General features: G+C 50.3%; 1 protein-coding gene across 1 annotated transcript in view; it reads left to right on the top strand.

The window, feature by feature from the left end:
* Nucleotides 1–15,691, top strand: part of L3MBTL4 (L3MBTL histone methyl-lysine binding protein 4) — a 240,092-nt gene that overhangs the window by 100,222 nt on the left and 124,179 nt on the right. The gene's annotated exons all lie outside the window — the stretch shown is intronic.

The raw sequence follows: 15,691 nt of genomic DNA on the forward strand, positions 1-15,691 counted from the left end.
GCCCTTTATTCTCCTGACAAATGAAAACAGCAACTGTGCTAAACACTGTTCTGGAATAGTATGGTGTAGGTATTTTATCCCACATATATTACTGTTAATGGTTTATTTTAAATTTAATTTTGAGCGTATTGCCTAAGTTCTTACTTGTAGCTTTTTATTGTTCACTCTTACGGCACTTTCTGTGGGAATGATTTTTGGGTATCGTAATTACTTCACAAATTCAGTAGTATGTCAGTGTTGAAAATAAGCATCAGGTTTCCTTGGGTTCTTGTTTAACTTCCATTATGAAATTACTGCGTTTGTAGGAAAGGCTCAGTCTTAATAGTGCAGCCGGCGTTGTTTAGCATTATAGTCGTCAGATGATTTTCCTGTGGTTTGTGAGATACGTACAGCAGCATCGAGTTGAACTCACCGACCTTTGCCCAGTGCAGTCTGCTGTCCTTCCTCAGTGTGTTGATCATACTCTTCTGTAGTTTTCTCTTTTGAAGTCAGTGTCTTTTACAGAAGATCTTTATCACTGGCACGTAATAGATGCTTTGTACGTGTGTGAACGAATGAAGGGGTGAGTGGCATCGCGTGTGCTCTGCATCGTCCTGTTTGGATGTGTGAGACGGTTATGTCGGTCAAACAGCACCCTCCCCTCGACCTCAGCTCCTCTCCTAGTTGCTCTCCGACTCTTTCCCGGGCTCCCGCGGCCGTGGCGTTTGTGCAGAAGCCTGTGCTGCCCTCCCGGGGCCTTGGTGTTCTGTGCCTGTGCAGGGGCCTCGGGGAAGTGACTGTCCCCAGGAGAGGGGCGGAAGCAGCCCAGGGCTGCTCTGTGAGGAACTGAGCAGGGAGCTTGAGGGGACCCCGGGGATGCCCACGGGCGCACCCGCGCTGTGCGGCTCGCCTGGGTTTGCCTGCTGGACATGGAGAACCATCTTCCTGGTGGTGGTAACGGTGAGGACAGCATTCAGCTTCTGTCTGACACTCTTCTCAGGGCTTTACACGCATTAGTGCGTCCTCACAGCAGCCGCGTGACAGAAGGTGCTGTTACAGCCACATTACAGGTGAGGGACCCGAAGCCCAGAGAGGTTAAGCAGTTGTTCCAAGGTAACAAGTCAGTACATGGGAGAGCCAGGTTTTAAGCCCTGGCTTGCAGTCAGAGGTTTCCAACTCTGCAGCTTGAAGTCTTCCTACTTCTGCTCTCATGTTCCACTTTTTGTCATGAACGCTGCACTTCATGGAGGGGAGCAGACGTCCAGGGTGAGGAGCCCAGCGCAGTGGTACCCCCAGACTCCTTTGCCTTCTGCGCTGAGCCCATGCTGCGTGTCCTGCCTGGAGGTTTGTGGGGTCCCGGCATTCCCGGGCAGGGCACCGCGGGACCAGCAAAGACTGACTGTCTTCCTTCCTGCCTCTCCCCCAAATCTGTAGTTGCCCTTGTGGACTTGACTAACTATTTTTATAAACAAACAGCTTTTTTGAGCTATAATTCACGCACCATAAGCTGTACTGGTTTTGCATATGTTCCCAGGATTGTGCGACCTTCACCACCACCTACATTTATAACGTTCTCACCCCCCAGGAGGAAAGCTCGTGTACATTAAGAATCACTGTTCATGTTGCACCTCCACTTAGCCAGAAATCCGCTTTCTGTGTCCATGGATTTGCCTGTTCTGAACGTTTCGCGTACGTGGAATGGCGGCACGTGACTGTCGTGTCTGGCTTCTTTCACTTACCACCGTGTTTTGAAGGTTTCGCTCATGTTGTAGCATGTATCGGTACTTTATTCCTGTTTCTTCCCATCATGTGAATGTATCACGTTTTATTTGTCCATAACTGATAGACTTTTGAGTTGCTTCTGCTTTTGGGCTGTTTTAAATAATGCTGCTGTGAACATTTTGGTGCACTTTTGAGTGGACATGTGTTTTCATTTCTCTTAGGTCTATATCTGGGAGTGGAGTTGCTGGGTCACGTGGTAATTTGTTGTTTAACATTGCTCTCCAAAGTGGCTGCACCAGTTTACATTCTCAACAGGGTGCAAAGGTTCCAGTTTCTCCAAATCCTCACTAACATTCACTATTGTCTGTTTTATCTATTTTTAAACTTCTAGCCATCCTAGTGGGCTTACGTGTTTAGGTCTGAAAGCCTGAGTTCTTGCATGTGACCGCTCACGATGTGTTGGCCAGGAGGAGGGGGCTGCGGTGATGGTGGCTGAGTGGTGGCTGTGCTCACAGCAGTAACAGCAGTGGGGGGGGGGGGTGTCGGCCTCAGAAGGCAGGCCGCAGTGCGGGCGGAGTAAGAAGGCCCGGCACTGAGCGTGCGCGCTGTTCCAGACAGCCAGTTAGTATGCTCTCACTGCGTCTTTATCTTCACAACATCTCTTTAATTTCTTTTTAATTTTTATTTTTTGATATTCATTATTTTTGTATGTATCTATTTTTATTGAAGTACAGTCAGTTTACAACGCTGTGTCAGTTTCTGGTGTGCAGCATAGTGCTTCAGTCATACATGAACACACATACAGCCATTTTCGTATTCTTTTTCATAAGTTACCACAAGGAATTGAACGTAGCTCCCTGTGCTCAACAGCATGACTTTGTATTGAGACATAGTGGACACACAGCACTGTATCAGTCTCAGATGTGCAGTGTGGCTGGGTGTTGTGTGCGTCGTGGAAGCGTCACCACAGTCAGTCTGGTTTTACAACAGCTCTTCTAGGTGGGTGTTGTTTCTTCTTTACAGTTGACGTGGAGAACTTAATTTGACCAAGGCTTCGCCACTAGTTGTGCAAGAGCAGGGTTCACGCTGAGATATTTCTGACTCCAGACCAGTGCGCTCTCATCTGAACGCTTACCCTGCAGCTGGGATAAGCCGTTGGAACCAGAGCCTCTCAGTTGCCAGGGTCGGGGAGTAGGGCGGTGGCAGCCTGATTCACAGTGTTCTCCTCGCTGGTGCTAGTCAGCCAGATGTTCTCATTCTCATACTGGAAATACTCATCTGGTTCTGCGTGGTCCATTGGTGGGTGCGCTGTGAAGTTTTTCTTCTAACGGTGAGGTTTTAAGATGCTGTTTCCCCCTTGTGTTGATGACCGTGTTTATTAATTACCATGGTTACTCTCTAATAAATATTTATGATGTACTCAGTGTGTATCTTGTTCAATTTATAGCCAGCTATCATGTTTAATAATTATTCTTTTGTCTGGCTGTACAGCGTCCTCTGTTATATCTGAAAGCCATTACTGTCACCTTATCAGGAATTGCACATTAAATTACAATAGACTGATGGATGTTTTTAGGAAGTTTAGCCTTTATTTGGGAAAAAAATGTTTTCTTCCACAAATAAATGTAAAGGGAGGACTTAGAGTAATATTTGATAAATATTTGCCCTGTGGGAACCGCAGCTAAGCTGTGAAATGAATTATAAATGAACTCCAAATAGATGCCTTAGAAAGTTCTACTGAATCATTAATAAATTGAGTCTCTTCAGCAAGTCTTTTCATATTTAATGCATTAACTGGATGTATTTGTGGCATTTCTAAATGAAGTAAGAGCACCGTGACAAGAGAAATGGGCATGGTAAGTTGTCTGTGTGTGAGACTTATTTTGAATTTTAGGTCAGATCACTAAGTTCAAAGCTTTTGTCTGGAAAAAGAGGAAAACTGCAGGTAGATTCATGCAAAGCAAAAGCCCAAATCCAAGTCGGTGAGCGTTCACTTTAATTAAGGGTCGTGAGCGCTTTGAGAAAGTTGCTTGACCCCTGTGTGTCTTGGTTTAATTATCTGTCAAAGAGGGAACAGACTCTGGAATATGTCATCTCACTTGCCAGGGTCTCCAACCCAGATGCATTTTTGAAAATGGTTTTGAAGTATGAGGTTAGAACAAGATACTAACATTAAAAATGACTGTCCTTTGAACTAAGCTTCTAATTAATGGCCATTACGGTGCCGCAGTGATTGGTGACTGTCTTCATTTGGGAAGGAGACTGGGGCAGTTTTCAAAAATATTATGACCAATTAATGAAAAGATAATTTTCAGAGTAGGTGAAACTATAAATTACTGTCCACCATGATTTCCAGGAAAGGTGAGGCCGGTAGGAGGCTCCACCTGGGAAAGGTGCGTCAGTGCGATCAGGTCACAGCGAACAGCAGTAGTAACGTCCCTGATGGCTGGCGCGGGGCGGGGCCACGCGGCTGTTTGCTGACTTGCGTTTCCTTCCTCTCCCAGTCCACACAGCAGCCGCGCAGACAGACGCCTTCAGCTACTCGCCCCAGGTTCCGCGGCTCCGAGGAGGGAGAGCCGGTGGGGACCAGGTGGCCCGGGTCAACAGCCCGAACTCTTAACCTTCAGGGCAGCATCTTTCTCTGTAAGAGGCAAGAGACTGACGCAGCCTTTGGGGGCCATGCCTCTGGCGCCCCGCTGGCTCTGTGGCTTAGCACAAACACAGCCTTAAACTGTGTGTAAGTGGGTGAGTGTGGCGGGTCCCTGTCAGCTTTATTCGTGGACACTGCAGTTTGAATTCCAGGTAATTTCATATGTCTTGAAATAGTCTTCTTTTGACTTTTTTTCAGCCATTTAAAAATGTAGAAACCATTTTAGCTACTGGTATGCACAAAAGCAGGTGGTGGGGCCCTGTTTGGCCCCTGGGCTATGATTTGCTGACTCCTGTCTGAACAGATACACTGCACTGAAGAGACTACGAGTGGACTGATGAAGTTGTTCCCTTAAGTATCAGCAGTTTTCTATCTTTGTCTTATTTTTTCAGATATTTGATTTTTGAACCAAACTAGGATCTGTGTTTGATTTTGAATCTAGTTTTAGGTGTGCTTTAGATGCTCAGTAAAGTGCAGTAGATAGAAGAGATTAGACCTTGCACGGAATCAGCAGCTTCTAGACCTGAGAGGAAGGCACATCCCGGTATCGGTGGGTTCTAGGAACCGTCCGTCTGTCCAGTCTGATTTTCAGATGTGTTCCTTCACGGAGCGGCCTCTCTGTCACTGGAGTTGTGTTCTCCAAGAACTGTGAGTCGAGTGTTAGCTTGAACACCTTTATGAAAGTCGGTGTATCCAGGACAGAAACTGGCCCCACAGCACTGCGTGGAGGCCTGCGGGGTTTCCAGGACCCCTGGGCCACCTCCCCAGCCGGTCTCAGCAGCCCCACCCGGAGATCTAGTGAGATCCTGCCATGGGATTCTTGCGCCAGAGGCGTCGGCTTAGTCATGAGCTCAGCAGACTGGAAATAGAACATTCCTCAGTTCCCATGCAGAACAGTGTGTGGAAACTCATAAATAAGTGAGGACGGCGTCATAGCACCAGTTGTCTGAACCCTTGTTTTAGGCTCATGTGGTTCTTTGAGTGTCTGAGGAGCGCTCAGCCTGCCCTGTGCACGGACCTGTGTGCAGAAATCCAGGGTGATGTTTGTGTTTCAGGGGTTAATGCACCTTTGACCAAGTTAGGAAAAGGCCTTCTGTTCTGCACAGCCTGTCACTTCACCTGCCTTCGCAGCAAACGGGAGAGCATGGGGGCCCGTCTGAGCTTCAGACGAGATGCTCCTGTTCTGCACTCTTCTCTGGAGTAGGAGTGCTCCCCCTGCCCCGCCCCCAGCCAGCTGTGGTCTGGACGTCCCCAGCGCCCTTACCAGCAGCACTGCTGAGCTCATTATGCCGAGCAGCGTCTCTGTTTCTCACAGCCTGCTCTGCGGGCACTCTATTTTTACCACCGGAAGAATATCTATTAAAAATAAATAAGTGGGCGCAAACACCCCAGAATAAACTGATGAGGCAAGACTGTGAATACATTTTCCCCCGTGTTGCAAAATGTGTCATTTCTTGTGATACAGGAAAGGGCCACAGACTCAGGGAAAGGAGACTCTTCTGTGGGGAGGGAGTGGGTAGACTCTGACTCAGGTTCATGCACTTCCGGAAAGGAGTTGTGTGAGTGTCCCATCGCCTACTGTAACACGTGACGCCACACTTTAAAATAACACAGATGTATCACGGTGCACTTCTCCGCGTCACAGGCTGGAACCAAGGTTTCAGCAAGGCCGTCTTCCTCCGGGAAGCTCCGGGGGAGAACCCTCTTCCTGGCCTTGTCCAGTTTCCGGAGCTGCTTCCACTCCTTGCTTGTGGTCCTTTTCTCCATATTTAAGGTCAGAGTGTAGCCTCTTCCAGCCTCTGTCTGACAGGTCTGCCTCCCACGAATAGGGACCATTGTGGTTACCCTGGGCCCGCAGGGCGACCTGGGGTAGTCCCTGCCATCTCAAATTCCTTATCTTACATCTGCCAAGTCCCTCTTGCCATGTAAGGTAGCATTTTCCCGGGTTTTAGGGGTTAAGATGTGGACATTGTTGAGAACTATTACCCTCCCTACCGCAGTGGTATTTGGTGAAGTTAAGATACGTGTTAAAAACAGGAGAGGTGAGGCCCACTGTGCAATCAACAGCTTTTATTGACTGAGCACCCCAAGGTAGAAGAGACCACTCTGGGAGCTGGGGTCCCTGGGATGAGGTTCCGGCTTGGAACCTGCCCTCACAACCTAGTTGGGAGGTAAGTTAAATCACAGTTCCGTGTAGGGTACGTGGCATGGTCCGTCAAGTGCTGTGAAAGCGCATTGCAGATGCAGCGAGCATCAAGAGCAGAGGTGCCGCGGGCAGGTGGCTTCTCCAGAACAGTTTTCCTTTTCTTAGAGAAAGTATATGACATGCCTTGTTTTATTTGCATTTCCAAACACCAAATGCCTTTATTTACTATCAGGTAGAGACAAAGGAGTCTTCAGGTTTAATTTGTCTTCAGTTGTGTGCGTGTGTGCATGTGTGTAGGTATGTATTTGCACACACGCATATGTATGTATTTTAATTAAAAGCCACTCGGGCGGGCTGGCCAGACGAGGTCTGTGTTTGGCCCTGGGAGCAGAGGCGTCGTGGAGAGTGGCATGTCCGCACCAGCTCCGGGGCTCAGCAGTGGTAACAGGGGTCAGGGGTCTGCAGCTCAAGCAGTTGGGACGGCTGTTCTTTTTCTCTGTCTACTTCGTAGAGGCTTATTCCCTCTACCTCCTATCCTGGGCCTCACTCTTGGGTGTATGTGTCCTTGCTTCCTTGGCAGAACCAGCCTGGGGCCATGGGGACAGCGGGGCCAGGCTGCCTTCAGGGGGACTGTCTTCCCCTAACCCCGAGGGGGCATTTGATAGAGAAAGAACAGGTGTAGATCCTGTAAACTCGGAGGATAGATTGGTGTTTCAGGATCCTTGAACCGAAGTGGGGTCCAGAGGTGTGGTCTGGGCCGGGCGACAGCCACCGTGAGCAGGGCGATGGTCTGGGACGCAGGCCAGCACACACTGGAAACAGCACAGCTGGAAGTGGTCAGTCTCCTGGTGCCAGGGCAGAACTGGCCGTGGCATTTCCAGGGTCTGGTGCAGAGGAGGTGTCTCTGCAGCCGCAGATTGCAGGGTCACCGTCACCTGGGAGCACGTTAGGAATGGAGGCTCGGGCCCCTCCGCAGACCCGCTGGGTCAGAACCTGCATTTTAACAGAAGCCTGCTCCTCAGAGCTCCAGATATTTAACTGTAACTTGATAGTGTTTTTAATGTGTCAACGTTAATGTGTCCTGGACTGAACTTCTCAACACACAAGACCAAAACCTGTTTGGTCCCTAGGCATCTGCAACTTCATAAAGGCAGCTTACCCACCAGGTGCTCAATCCAGACCCCTGGGAGTCATTCCTAATGTCGGCCCGTCTCAGAACAGCCACGTGCAGTCAGCCACCATGCTCTGTAGATTCTCACTCCCGGCACTCTGTCCCTGGTCTCTTTACCTCTCTTCATCTCCATGACAGCCTCCCTAATGAAAGTTGACATCACCTCTCACATGGACCACGACAGTTCCCTTCCAGCTGGGCTCTCTGCACCCCGCCGAGACCCTGCCAGTCCACGCTGTGCAGAGATGCTAAAGTGAGCCAGAAACGTGGACCGGAACACAAGCATTTAGGTAAAAGGGAATCAACACTTAATGTGCCAGCTAGATCCTGCGTGACTACCCTCGACTGACCCCCCTCCCTGGCCTGTCTTCTTCCATGCTTTATCACCTTAGAGAGAGCTGTAAACTTTAGGAAAATACTGGGATTTGGCTAGTGACTTTGGGCTTAGTTTTAACAATTCTCGTCCAAGTGAAAGCAGTGTTGAGCTCTACCTGACATGAGTGGGCCCACGCTGGCCTCTCTCAAGCCTCTGAGAGCACACGTTCATTTCTTTCTTGGGGACCTAACCGTACTCAGAACCCACGTGGGCAGTGACAACTATCGAGTGATGGGCTTCGACTACCAGCTCTTGGCAGAGTTCTTCCACATGGATGGAAGCATCTGGATTTTATAATTGTTGAACTGTGTACAGGGTGGGGTGAGGGGTGGGCACGATAGAACCAGGGAAATTGAGGAATTCCATTTCCCTGTTGTTTTCAGCAAAGATTTGCTTTGCGAAGGCAGTAGACACGCTTTTCTAATACGTGGATTTCGCTCAGTTCTATGTGAATGTGCCGAAGTTCTGCATCAAGAACCTCCAGGCAAGCAGATGTTGCTGGCATGTCTGGCACCAGTGCTGCGAGGCTGGCACTTGCTTCCTCTTCTCCTGCTCTGAGTGGCCCTCTGTTGTGGCCCACTGCCCCGGGAAGGGGGCTTGTTCCCCATTCTCTAACAGTCTCCTGTTTACAAACTTCTTAGTAAGGGCAGGTTGAAGCCTGTGGCTGGAGAGGACAGAGAACCCCTCCGAGGGGTCTGACTGAATTTGTCTCCACGGGTGTCCAGAGACCCTGAGCCTGTTCTGGTGATTCTGCTCCATCCTCCAATTCCCCATCAGGTCCCATTCCTGTCCCCCAACGAGGCTCTTTCCCTGTCCCATCTGCCCACACCCTCCTCCTCCTCTCAGGGCCGTCCATGCCTCTCACTCACGGGGAGGGCAGAAGGATGCAGAGTGAGATGCCCCAGGCCCATGGCCCATCTGCCTCCCGTACGTGTCTGAACACATGCAGGGTTTCTGCCTGCTGTGCTGGGGGGAGCACCCCTGCTCCTTTAAAGTGTTCATTCCTCCCTTACACGAACTTAGTTCCCTGACCTTAGATTACACAGCCCTGTGTTTTTCTTTATCGTCTGTTTTGTGACTGGAATGTAAACTCACGGAGAAAGCACTTTTCTCTCTTGATCACACAAGTCCTCTCCATGTCCCTGTGCCTGTGGAATGGTCCTTGACATTTCCTGGTGGCCAAATAAACGCTTGCTGAATGAATGGATGAATAAATGAATGCGTGAAGGTTGTGAGTAAAAATGCACCGATAGGTTGTTTACTGGCAGTAAATTAGTTATTAAGAATTACTTATTCCTTATCGAAACAAATGTGCATTACCTCTTGGCATTAACTCAATGTCCTCTCCATAATTCCCCATAATAGAGTATTCATAATACCACATGGAACATTGGATTTTAATTGAAGCTTCTTTTACTACTAATACACTTTTAATAGGCAATGTGGCAGCTGTAACATGGCTGAGAATGATAGAACGTTTGAATAACTGAAATCATGCGTTATTTCATTGTATACGACGCGTTTTCCCGGGAATATTGACACAGTGAGTCACGGCAGCGATAACTGTCAGCGGAGCAGAGCCATTATGGGGCCATTATGCTAATGGCACATGGCAGACAGCGGGGCTGCGGGGGTGCTGGGTACGTAATGGATAATGAGCGATTGGACTTCTGAACAGTGATGGTTGCTAGTGATAATAACCTCATCCTCTCAAAGTAAATGTAGCTTCAGTGTCCAAGACGGCCAGCCGCACGAAGTGTTGCTTTTTGGGGACGGCTCCCTTCACGTGGCTTAAGCTCCTCCTTCCGGAAACCCAGTTTGATCTCCCTGCATCCCAGACATGGAGGCAGTTTCCTCGGACAGCCTGGGCCCAAGTGTTGCTCCGTCAGGGTGCTAGCCTGGCCGAACTCAGTGCATACAGCCCCCACCCCAGATGGTCCCACCTTGTGATGCACAGGCTACCTGTGGATCCTCTCATCCTCTGGGCTCCACACTGAGCGCTTCTCACTTGCATCCGTGGTTCCTGAAGGAACAGGCCGTGTGCACCACGTGCTCTGTGCTGCCCTCGGGAGCCTCACAGCCAGGCCTCTGCTCTCGGAGGCTCCTTCCCCACGCTTGCTGCTGTGAGGTTCCTTCCGAGGCATTGCCCCTGCAGGGTTGCTGTTCCCTCTGCCGGCACTCCCGCCAGGGGCTGAAGCTCCTTGACTGCCTTGAGGCCGAGTGTGGCAGTGAGAGCTCAGGGACAGGCTTTGCTCTGATCATTCATCATAATTCGTCCGTCACCACCGATGAGCCAGTTTGGTGCTGACCAGTGACCCCTTCTGCTGAGGCTCATTGTCGTGTTTCCATTTCAGTTGTATCCAGAAACTTCATTTATTCAAGAATAAGGCCATAGAGGTCCCCCGTGTCTCCAGGGTGCGCCGCTTAGCCTTCAGATTCCCCCTCTGCTTAGGGCTGTGGGGAGCCTGGCTGAATCCAGTCCGCTGCTCCTACTGTCTCTTGGCGATAGGGCTCAGTGGACCTCTTTCAGGACCACACTGTCCCCTTGTCTGCGTGGGAAATTGCATCTGTATTCGCTGCCGCTGGGCTCTGCACAGGAAGCACGTCATCCAGGGTAGCGCCGTCCAGTGGAACTTTCTGTGATGGTGGAAGATTCTGTCTGCTGTCTTCAGTGAGGTGGCCTCACCCGGTGGGCCTGTTGTGCGCTGGAACTGTGGTGGGTGTGGCTGAGGAACTGAAGTTTTAATTATATTTAAGTTTAATTAATTTGAATGACATAGCCATGTGTGGAGTGGCTGCGGTCATGGCCGGTACATCCCTGGGGCATTTGGTGGCCAGTCCACCTGCACCTGGGAAAGCCCTCTCTCGGGCGTGGGGGGCCGAGCAGCTGCCCCAGGAGCCAGACAATCCCGCACTGGATTTGAGATCATCCGTCCTTCTCCCTGGCGTCTTCCCTGTCAGCTTGGCTCTGGCGGTCAGGTTTCTGCTGTCTTTAACATTACTGGCAAATAGCACAAGCCTGTTGAAGAGATTTTGGATCCTAGAACATGTCTTTAGAGCTGGGAAGGTCCACAGAACAGGGGCTGCTTTTACCAGACTGACAGGCTCTGTCTGCAGGTTAACAGTCACCCTCCAGGGCTGCGGGGACCAGCAGACTCCTCAGTCACTTAGGTGTCCTGTCCGCTGAGAAGGACGAGGGACCTTCATTTAATACTTCTTACAACACATGGTGGTCTCCTTTCAGTTTTTACTGATTTGTCGAATATTAAAGTTTGGACTCTTTGGAGTGGCTCTGAATTTACTGAAGCTCAAAGCAAGTGGCTGAAAGGGAGAAGCAGACCAAGGGACACATGAGACAAAAACACAATAGAAACTAGTGTTTTTAGACCCACAGTTACTCATTTCTTTAAAAATACTCACTTCACAGCCAGTGGTCAGAATATGACACAAGGAGCAGAAATAGGGCAAAAGACTCGAAATTTCAGTAAAGATTAGAGTATGTAATGTATATACTGAGAGTACTGCTGAGTTCCTGGGTTTTGAAGTGGGTCTCCAGGTTAGGACGGGTTGGGTAAGTCTTGCCCTTGGAGGGGGCGGGGTGGGGAGTAGCCATCACTGCAGTCACCAGTGATGCTGACCCCACGCTGTGTGCTCTGGGCGTGTCTTGGTCACCATGTGTCTGGGGAGCAGATACGGAGAAACGTGTGGCGGAGCCGGAGGGGAGTGAGGGCGCGGCAGAGGGGCGCGTGGGCTGGAGGAGGAGGCCAGCTGGGCCGCCTGCTGGGGCGAGGAGGAGGCCCGCGCGGCCTCTGGTCTGCTGGCCGTCAGTGTCCACCAGCGCGTATGGTCGTGCTGTCCGCTGTGGGGTGGTTTGCAACGCGTTCTTTAAAACTCCATTCTGTTTTTCTAGCGCAGGGAAAGCGGGCTTTACGGAATAGCTAATAAGTCCAGTCAGATAAGCAGTAGGCATCTGCAGAAACTCAACTGAGAAGGAGCGGGATTGTGTGGGATTTTAAAAATGTTTTCTCCTCAGCAACCAAATATTTTATCCCTAAAGTAATGTTTTCATAACAAAAATAAATTTCAGCCATTTTTCAACTGCAGAAGTGTCGTTGAGGCTTTTCTGATTTGCTGTCTGCATGCGCGGGTGTGTCTGTTTCTGCAGCAGTCTGAGAGGTAGGAGAGGTTGACTCATCCCAGGGTGTCTGCCCCAGACGGGTCCTGTCACGGCACCCGCTGCAGGGGCTTCTGGCCACGTGTGTCACTTACCGCCGGACAGAGAGCCCTGGCAGATCCGTTAGCTCAGCTTTACCCAGCGTTGTGCACGTGAGTGACCCAGCCCCCAGCCAGGGGAGAGGGTTAGACGCCCCATCTCCGAGTGCTCGGGTCCCAGGGCTTCCGCACATCCTGGGGACGGGGGGTCTGAGACCTGATGAGAACCTGCCCTCCCTCCCTGGACCCCCACCACTGCGGCCGGGAGCCTCTCACACAGCTCAGGTGGGCTTGCTCTCCATTGCCTGAACAGGCATTGGTGGCTGATGGACTGAACCTCAGACCACGGTCTCCTGATGCACTGTATTCCCAACCTCATGTCACTGTCACTTCTAAAGAGTCCTTTTTTTCCCCCATCTTCACGATGATATTATCGTCCACGACCCCCCATTGCTGGTACCTGCTCTGTCCCAGCGCCTTCAGACGTGACAGCTTACAGCTAGGAAACCCTGCACTTGGGGAGGTTTGGCATCCTTCCCTCCATTCTGCAGTGAGGACTTCAAAGGCATCACACCCAAGGTCGCTTGGCCAGCAAGAAGCGGAACTTGGATTCCACGTGGGTCTGTTCTGCAAGGATGGCCGTGCTCCCACCGCCCCATATTGGGAGGAGCTGCTCTCTGCTTCGGTGGTGAGGGCTCCGCTCACCTGCCCACCTAGTGCCGGGGGTGATTGGGGTTCCTCATAGTTGTCCTGGTTGCCTGTGTCCGCTGTACCTTTACTGCAGATTTCTCGTCTGGGGGCCTCTGTCTTCCTTACTGGTCCTTCAGGGCTCTCCAACTTGGTGGTTCCAAGCTAAGATCAGGAGCACGTAGAGTGGAGAAATAGAAACCTTCCTGTTAGATGCTCTGTTTTGCTGGTGTGATTGGGATGCACCATTATTCAGGCTGTACAGCATGTGGACTGTAATTGATTAAATGGGCCACTTCCCACCGTGCTTGCTCTTAAACTGGTAATAACTATGATGCCATAGCTGTCACTTAACTGAAAAAAAAGTTTTTAAAGAAATGGCAAAGATGACTATGGTGGCACTCAGCAGCCTACGATGTGGCTTTCTGTCCCAAATATGGCATTTAGTCCAGTTTTTAGAGGTGAGTGGGCTGCTGCGACCATCTCCCACCCCCTCGAGGGGACCGGGCTTGTTTAGATAACCTCAGAGTCAGTTTCCTTACGTGAGTTACGGGGTATTTACTTGTTGCGGTGGCAGCGTGGGCGGGTGTGCTCCTGAGTTTCAGTAAAGTGTGAAGCTGCTCACTGTGTGTTGGGAATTTAACTCTTAACTGTTGCCTAAAATTCTTAAAAGGTAAAACTGCAGAATTTCTTGGATTTTTTCCAGTGGGAGGGATTTGAATAGGCACAAATCTTTTTTCATCTCTGTGACTTAATTTTGGAAAGCTCAACGGGAGGACACTGAGTGGGGTGCATGCCTTCTCTCCTCAGTCCCCAGAGCAGGGCAGCGAGCCCTGTAGGCTCCGGCCAAGGTGGGAGGGCTGCTTTGTCTTCGTTCTTTCCTGGTGTGCTTGCCGCCAAAGAGCAGGCGTCAGGCGCTGTCCGGCGAGTCTGTGCTGATCGGACAGGGTTTAAAGTGCGTTCACGAGCACTCCACATGCTGGGAGCGTGACCCGCCTGCGCACCCTGCCTCACCTTCACCCACAGGTTCTGAAAAGGAGACCCCAGTGTGACGCTTTAGTTCACGTTATGTTAAGCTATGTGGCGTGCAAAGTTTTATTAGAGGGCAAAAGCCAAGCTGTGAAAAATTTTTTTCTGTACCAGGAGCCCTGTGGGCAACTAATAAATTTCCAGCAGAAATAATTTAGATTTTTGATATTGAGTTACAAACAAAAATGTCAGAAAATGTGAGCAAACGTGTTAATTACAAACATTCATTCTCCTCTGTCACTTGAAAGTTATTCACTGGCTTGAATATTATTTATTTTCTCTGGAAATTTAACCTGTTTTCAGAATGCACTCATTGGGTTGAGCTAATTACTCAGTTCGACATGAAAAGAGGAGAAGGCTCCTGCAGCCAACTGGCTGGATTACCTGTTTCACAGCGGCCAGTACATGTAAATGTGAGCAAGTGATGCAGAATTGTAAATTCATAGCAGTGTTGAGCTCAGTCGCCTTGTTCCTTAGAAACCATGTACGTTTATTTGAATGACCCAGTGTACTTTGTAGGGCATGAACACGATCAGTATGGAAATGAAACCTAGTCGATGTAGATATTAATGTTGAAATAGAGCCAAGATCTTCATCTATTACGATTTGACTTTTTAGATAAAAAACCTTTGAACTGAGTAATGGAGTGAAATACAAGGTTTTTGTTTTTTGGTAAAGAGACTAAATAAACCATTTAAAAAATGATACCTCTAATGTATTTGCTAAAAATAAGCATCGGGGTCCCACAGGCGTTTGCTCTGAGTGTGAATAGACAGTAATATCAGTTTTCTGAACAGATGACTTTTCCACCCTGTCGTGGGTGACCCAGGTTGGAGCACAGAAGGCAGAACTGTTGATGCCAATGTTCCCAGCGTGTCCTGTCCCTGCTCCCTGCTCCCGGCCCCCATTGCTCTGCCCTGGCCTGTGGCATCATGCCTGTGGCTCTGTCTGTAAGGTTTTCAAGTCTGAAATCAGTCTGCGAGCAGGGTCTTCCATCTGTTTGGCAACCCTTGCTGGTTCCCGCTCTGCAGCCTCGCCCAGACCCCGCCCCTGCCCACCCTCCCTCCCTAGGGCTCCCCCTGCAGAGCCGGGAGGGCTGGCTTTTTCCTTAGGCCGTGTCTGTAGGCACTGGACCCTCTCCAGACTTCCGTCCCCTGACTAAGACCTCCACGGGAAAAACAGCGCCTTTGCCAGTTTGGTTTCCAATTTGCTGTCTGACGGGCCATTCTGTCTTGTTCCGTCCTCTCCCTCAGCAGATGACAGGGCCTCTGCTTTACCAGAGAATCTGGGGTCCCCTTTCTGATCACCCTGTGGCTTCTCAGCCCTGTGGCTGTGCCATACCAACCGCTCACAGGGGCCTCAGGGGACACTGCCTCTGACCTTTCCTGAGCTGGTCACTTGTGCGTCTGGCTCCCACACTGCCTCCCTGTGTCCATCTCTAGCCGTGTGTGCATGGGGGAGGGAAAGGAACCATTCTGAACTATCCTCATGCTGTCCTTACCAAGGCCGGCCTGCAGGGGAGACTAGCTAACCAGAGCCTAACCTACTGGGGCGTATCAGAACTTGGAGGCAGGGGACACCCAACTCCAGCCAGGTCTGGCCATCCTGACTCACCTGAGGAAGGGAACAAAGCTGAGGAACGTGGTGACGTTCACTGTCCAGGGGCTTGGGCTCTGAAAGATGAGATGAGATGAGATCACAGGACTGCAGGCTGCGGCC

Source organism: Camelus bactrianus, chromosome 24 (assembly GCF_048773025.1).
Source record: "Camelus bactrianus isolate YW-2024 breed Bactrian camel chromosome 24, ASM4877302v1, whole genome shotgun sequence".
NCBI lineage: Eukaryota > Metazoa > Chordata > Mammalia > Artiodactyla > Camelidae > Camelus > Camelus bactrianus.